Source organism: Diospyros lotus, chromosome 15 (assembly GCF_014633365.1).
Source record: "Diospyros lotus cultivar Yz01 chromosome 15, ASM1463336v1, whole genome shotgun sequence".
NCBI lineage: Eukaryota > Viridiplantae > Streptophyta > Magnoliopsida > Ericales > Ebenaceae > Diospyros > Diospyros lotus.
Genome location: NC_068352.1, coordinates 10,819,848 through 10,827,510, shown reverse-complemented (window position 1 = coordinate 10,827,510; position 7,663 = coordinate 10,819,848). Strand labels below are relative to the sequence as shown.

Sequence of the window (7,663 nt, the reverse complement as noted above, 5' to 3'; positions counted from 1 at the left end):
TTTAAGAGCAAGAATTTATTATTTGTTGGATTCGACACCCATCAAATTTTTGCCGCCGTTGCTGGGGATTGGTGTCAAGTAGATTTATTCTTTTTATTTTTATTTTTATTCTTTTTTAGTGATTTTTTTTTGTTTGTTTGTGAGTCTTTTGTGTTTTCAGGTTTATGACCAGATCTTCTCATCAAGGTGAATTGAAATTTAACTTGGAAATTGATAGAACTATCCATAAGTTGAGAAGAGAAGCTAAGCAAGTTTCAACAGAACAGGCTTCGGGAATAGCATCGGGCATCAATATAGCTTCAAACACTATTTCCAGTCCATCTAGCGATTCAGGGGAAGAGGAAGTCATGGCCATTAAAAACAGGACATTAAAGGAGTTGGTTGCTCCTGATTTGAACCAACAGTCTTTATGTATTGAGTACCCTAATTTAGATGCTGCTTTTGAGTTAAAATTAGGACTCATACATTTGTTACATACTTTTCATGGTCTTGCAGGTGAGGATCCTCATAAGCATTTGAAAGAATTCCACGTGGTGTGTTCAAGCCTGAAACCACAAGGAGTGACTGAAGAACAAATTAAATTGCGTGCTTTTCCATTCTCATTGGCTGATGCAGCAAAGGATTGGTTGTTTTACTTACCTCCAGGTTCTGTAACTACATGGACATGGATGGTCAGATTGTTTCTTGATAAATTTTTCCCTGCTTCACGAGCTGCTAGCATCAGAAGGGAGATATGTGGAATAAGGCAGAAAGATACAAAAACCCTTCACGAGTATTGGGAAAGATTTAAACAATTGTGTGCCAACTGTCCTCAACATGGAATTTCTGAACAACTTCTCATTCAGTATTTCTATGAAGGGTTACTACCTATGGAGAGGAAAATGATGGATGCAGCTAGTGGAGGTGCTATAGTGAATAAAACCCCTAGTGCCGCTAAAGATTTGATTTCCATCATGGATGCTAGCTCACAACAGTTTGGATTTAGACAAGACACCCCTGTGAGAAGGGTGAATGAGGTAAGTAAATCTTCCCTTGAAAATCAAATATCCAATCTAACTTCTTTTGTTCAACAATTGGCTATAGGAAATTTGCAACAAGTTAAAGCTTGTGGAATTTGTGCTGCTACTGGTCATCCAACGGATATGTGTCCTACACTTCAAGAAGATTCTCTAGAGCATACCAATGCAGTTGGAGGATTCCCAGGCCCACCACAAAAGAAGTATGATCCTTTTTCAAATACCTAGAATCCAGGGTGGAGGGATCATCCCAACTTCAGTTATGGAGCAAGACCATAATTCCAACATTACCAACCTAGACCACATATTCCACCACAACAACTTTCCTCAAGTTCAGTTATGTCTCTAGAAGAAATTGTTAAATCACTTGCAACTAACACACAACAATTTCAACAGGAAACCAGAACAAGTTGAATCACAATCATGTCTCATGCTAAGCCTTACTCTGGCTGTCAACCCCTACAATGAGTGAATGATCCTGCCAGTTTTTCTTTAGGGTCATAGAACCTTTAACCACAGCCCTCGCCATCCCCTACTATGCATGCCACAGATTTCTGACCTTTGACCACTCGCATAATCACTGTGTTGCCCTGTGCATTAGGTAAGCCAACACCCAGTTCTCACAACTATGTTACTCCCATACAGTCGCACCAGCCCAACACCAATTCCCAGCAGCATGGCTTAGGTCCGTCAATGATTACATCGCACCCGTAATATTACTCCGAGCCTTTGGGTCCCACCTCCACTACTGCAAGTTATCATGGTTACACTACCACCCTTGTAACGATCTTCTAGCCAGGTTTACTAGTCTAGTTTCAATTCCATCGGAACATTTTCGAACTCTACAATCCCACAATTCCTCACCATAGCCTCACCCTCACAGGGCATGAGACTTCACATCCATCCCAAATCAGCTTCTTTCTCAGTTCGCAACTGACACTTAACCTTGAGATTCTACCATGCACAAGGGATATCTTTGTCCTCCTCGACGACGTCATCACCATGACAACAATGAGTCTCTTCCCAAGGTCATTGCATCTTAAATCCCACAGATCATCTTAACCAACATGATCTCAATCTTGGATTAGCCTTTCCCTCATTACTTTGCAATTCATTGAATAACTTACTAATCCCCGAGAAACCCCGAATTCTTCATAGCAACAACACACCAAAAGCCAGCCTCTCCCGGTTTCTATCGGCTCACATCATTCTGTTGGCAGCTACATTGGCTCTAATGCCACCATCGCCGGCCAAGAAAACCTCTTATCATCACTTGTCGCCACATCCAACAGCAACCATGGCTCCAGAGCCACCAGCGCCACTGACCGGTGATCGGGGCTGTCGAACACCGACCGATTAGATGAATGATGATTCGGATTTGCAATAGGGGTGCAACCCAAAGTCGTCTCCCAACAAACCTCAAACGGATCTGTCAAAACAAGGCTAAACGGGGGGGAAAGTTTTTGATGAAAAACAGAAAACAAATAAGCAAGAACACAATAAATCGAGATGCAATCAGTTGCAAACCAACCTTCTATCCCAGTTTTCATCGCCTTCTCAATAAACAATTTGTTTAGTTTTAATCCTCAAATCGAAAATCAGAAAAATCCTTTAACAACCGCCAAAGATTGGAAAGAAAACCAATAAACAGATTTCAGAAACCTCTTAGTTCAATCTATCAGTTTTGATTCCCCTTATTGCACAGATTCGAGACTGATTGAAATACCATCCAAACAGGTTGTTCTTGCTTCCAGTTAAAGCCTCAACCGAGCACAAAAACCTTGGATTCTCAAACAAAGACAATGCATGCATTCATCCAACCGATATCAACACATACACAGATTTAAGAGAGAACAGAAACAAGAGAACAATAAAGTTAAAACTAAAAAATAGATTTCCATTAAAACCAAAGACTCAAACCGGGAACAAGGATGGTATTGCAACTGATTACAGAATCCTTAGCCTTCCATCTTGACAAGAACAATGGAGAGAAGGAAAGTTGGCTACTGTTTTCGCCCTTCAAAAGAATACTCCTTTTTTTAATGGCCTCTTAAGGTGCTTAAGTAGAGCTTAAGGAGGAAACCCTAGGTTACTGCAACTTCACAGCCGATTTCGGATAGGTTAATGTGGGTTCTGGGGTTCGGCCTCTGCATAAGAATTGTAGATCAGGAAGATTAGATGAATTTGGGATTTTTAATCACTTGATTTGGATATCGGACGCCCAAGATATGGCCTTTTAAAGAATCAGCATCTGTGCAGCTTTCCTAATTTGACCCAACTTCCTAGCCCCGACTTTGAAGTGCTGTTTGAAGGCCCAAACGAACTCGGATTTGGACAAACCATACCATTCCAGAAAGCCCAAACGAACTCTGAAGACATCATCTTCATTCTGGAATTTTATCTTGGCCAAAATACTGAAGGAAGTGCAGGAGGTTAAATCTGCTAAAATTGCCCTTACTTCTCTATCTCCAATTTCCAAGATATCTCATTGCCATCAAGACGTCTCATGCCCCATCTCATGCTCCCATAGCCCTAAACCTGGAAAAATAAAGTAAAATAGTGTGAAGCCCAATTCCTATAAAATAAAATGAAATAAAATCAAGATGAATAAAATGACACAACTAATGTGCAAAAAGACTAAATATGAGGGCTAAATAATATGAAAATATGTGCTCTATCAACCGGCCACCCTTACGATGCTGCACGACCATGGCCAGTCGTTGCCGCTATCACCGGTTAGCGCTTTTGGTTGCCACCGGCCACCAACCATCCCTACTAGGTGTTTTCTTCCACGACCATTAACCTTTAACCACAAGGTTAATTCTCATCAATTGCCCACATACGAAGGCACCCCTAACTGTATCACTTACAGCTATCAGGTGATCTAATTATCACCTAAACCCCATTCATGGAAACCAATCTCATCCCATAACATACTCTTTTGAGCTCTCATTACTCATTGGCGAAATCTCAAATTCGCCCTCAACATCCATCTAATCCACTCAATTAGATCTAGCTAAATTGTCAAACTCGCAACCAACACAACATTCCTCTAGGCACTACACTAGCAAGCATCATCTCTCACTTCAATTAATCTCCACTCACTGGAAATCACCCTAGCCACAATTGTGGAACTCATTCTTCCACTCAATGCCGTAAGACTCATCCTCTGACTCAGGCATTTGCCATCACGTTAGCTTTCCCTAGGGGATACATCATGTTGTGGTTGTAGTCCTTTAGGAAGTCCATCTAATGTGGTTGCCTCATGCTCATCTTTCCTTAGGAGAACCTCTCAAGTTCTAACCCACGCCACACTTGAAACTACCATCTTTGACCCTCTTTTCGAAGCAATAGTCATTCAAGCTGCACATCCCTACTCCAACCAGCCACCTTCAAAACATTGGATTTCTTACTCAACATTCGACCGATCTGACCACCAGATCTCCTTGAACCCTCATATCAGTGGCATACATGCTAATCAACAAAACTTTACTTTACAGTCATCGAGCCTCACCCTCCCAACATTGCCATTATAAGTGTCACCCCTGGAAATCGATCTTGAGTTTCCAATTGGAAATCCATCTAGTGCTATATGAAGATGCCTCTTTATTATCACATTGACACATTCAGAATTTACACTCAATTCTTCACAAATCCCGCAACCACGCCATAGCCACATGTTCAACCTATTACAACTCACATCATAGGTTTTGAGATCCCTATACCTGAAACCCTCACACGTTTAAATATTCCCATCTCATGGTTGGCTTTCATCTCGTAAGTCTCACCCTCCACGACACTTACTTCACATAACATCTTAGGGTAATTAGCCAACTCTTACAATCAACCCTATTTTCTAACATCGTTGTAGGGTCACATTGGGTCCATCATCCTAATTTACTAGATCAATCACGATTAACTCTAGCCACAAATATGCTATAATCCTTTAACAAGGAGCATTATCACGTATCTTGTCATCATACCACAAGATATCACTCAACCATTTCATAAGCTTTCAAACTGCCATGACAAGCTAGTGGCACTACCACGACATTTCAGTCCCCACGGAACTTGGGCCTAGCCCAGACATAACCTATAGTGCGCTCTAGGTCTTTAGCGTCTAATTGTCTCCACAACAGACTGGTTACTCTTCATAGAGGGTTGCGGTCCCTTATCATGAGCTAACCCATTGGCCACTTACTATCTGCATTCAGTAGTTCCTAGCATTAGACCTGTCACTGGTAGGCATCACCTGTAGCATTATTCCATGCTAGAGCCATTTTTCATTCCTTGGGTTATACTCTCTGGAGATCTCGAGTCACAACGTGGCCTCAACATTCATCAAACCATCTCACCGCCGCTTCACTGCTATAAAAAAGGCTTACCCCCCCCCCCCCCACTTGGGCCTTTGTGCACTTTGCCTAACTTGGCCTCCATGCACTTACCTAACTCATCCCTCACAAATTTGGTAATCCCTTCTGTGATGCCCCGTTCCCACTTACGGGTCCCACTCATGAATAATTACCCAAATTATCCACCTGCCAGGCCTTTGGTGAAGGGAGGACCATGTTTCAAGACGAAATGCCCTAGGTGGGAACTAGGCTCGTCCTTCCCTTCCCTCAACCCCAGGATTCACTAGCAGAATTGGGCTTAACCACACCACACTTGGCTAAAAAAAAAAATCTCATTAAGATGCCCAATCCAAGAAATTCTTTTCCAATCCAAGAATTTCACCGGGCTCCAAAAATCCACCATTTCAATCCATACATTGATTGATTACCAATTTTGGAGGAAAAACTAAAAAATTTTCATTTTTCAAAATTCGGCATTTATCTCCAAAAATGCCCGAAAAATCCCTTTACATTGAAAATTCTTCCGAAGCCTAAAATCAATTAAGAAATGCTCCAAAATCCCCCCAAAATTTAAATTTTTGAAAAAAAAATGGCCGGTGAGGCCTGCTGGCACGCGTGGGGCCCAGCGATGCGCTAGCCGCGTGGTTGGCAATGGGCCGCGCGGGCCCGCGCGCAAGCTGTAACGCCCCGCTCCCACCTACGGGTGTTACTCACGAATAGCCAACTTACTATTCACACGCTAGGGCAAAGATGAAGAGACGGCTACGTTTCAACGGGAAATGACCTAGGTGGGAACTAGGCTTTGCCCTCTCTTTGCTCCGCTCGAGGGTCCGGGAATTATCAATCGACCTATTAAACCCGAGACCTCGCAATCGTCACCCCTTCTCGAGCTCTTTAATGAAGGCTAAGGGTGACCTACCAGGATCAAAAGGAAATAAGCTAACTCTCTAGCTTAAAATAATTTATGGCATAACGCCTTAATTATAAGAAAATAGATTTTTCCTATCTTTGCCCCAACCATTAACCCATTTATCTCACTTCCAATTCCTTTGGAAAATATTTGGATTAATCTTTCCTTAGAAAAATTTAAATAAATTTTTCCTCATTAAAGCTCAATTGATTTTCCCTTTTATTTATTTCAAAATTTCCAAAATTTTCCAACCATTAGGAAATTAATTTTTGAAATACAAATCTCAAGCATCCTCATCCAATTTCAAAATTTTAGGAAAATAGTCCATTATTTAATTTCCCAAAATATAGAAATTTTTCCCACAATTGCCTCAAATTTACATTAATTTAAAAATTAATTTAGAGGCTAAATACTCATTTATTTATTTAAATTATTTCAGAATTTCATAATTTATCAGAAATAACTAAATAACCCCAAAAATATAAAATATAAAAAAAAAAGGAAACTTCACAACAGCCACAAGGGGGGGGGGGGCGCGTAGCAGCAGCCGCGCCCCCCAGCGCGCGCGGCCTCGCAGGCCCCGCACGCGCTGGCCGCGCAGGCCCCGCGCGTGGGCCGCGCATGCCCCGCGCGGCCCGCGCGCGCGCTGGCCGGCCGCGCGCGGCCGCGCCAGCCCCACCCAGGCGCGCCCTTGGCCACGCCAGCCCACTGCCTCCGCCATTTTTTTCAAATTTTTTTTTTTAAATAAAACCATATTTTCCAGAATACATTTCCATACCAAGGGGCTTCCAAAACACTCAAGTTTACCCCTTTTTAACCACATTTACATACATTCCAAGTTTAACAAAATAATACAACACAAAAAGACAAAACTACATAACCATTACACATAGTTTCCTCCTTGCTTCAATACCTTCACCCTTGCAAAACTCCATTTCCCTTGGATGATTCTCCACCTACATCGAGGTCAAAGGACCTTATGAGCCAATGCTCAGTAAAGGTGCTATGCAAATGTAAATGAAGTATGAGAAACATAACATGTAATGCAATGCAATGCATATTAAGGGTAGTTCTCCATGCCCTCATAACCACTTAGGTTAAGGCACCAACCAACCCCTCACTCCCCTCACAAGTCCTCCTTATGGCCATAGGTCCACTTGGGCACAAAACATGCAAAGAACCATCACATGCAACTCATTCACACATGTACAAATGCACGCAAAAACCCTTCCACTTGGGGCTATCCCTTACCTTGTTTCCTTGAAGCTTTAACACTCTCACAAGCCAAGAATCCCTCTTAGACTTTGAAGCTTCAACACCTCCACAAGCTAAGACTCACCCTTAAAGAAAAATAATAAAGGGACTTTAGTTCTTAAACACATGCA

General features: G+C 42.0%; 1 non-coding gene across 1 annotated transcript; it reads right to left on the bottom strand.

Moving 5' to 3' along the window:
- Positions 1–716: 716 nt before the first annotated feature.
- Positions 717–823, bottom strand: LOC127792722 (small nucleolar RNA R71). The gene has a single exon (XR_008021192.1). It is a non-coding gene; the product is annotated as a small nucleolar RNA R71 (small nucleolar RNA).
- Between the last annotated feature and the right edge of the window lie 6,840 nt (positions 824–7,663).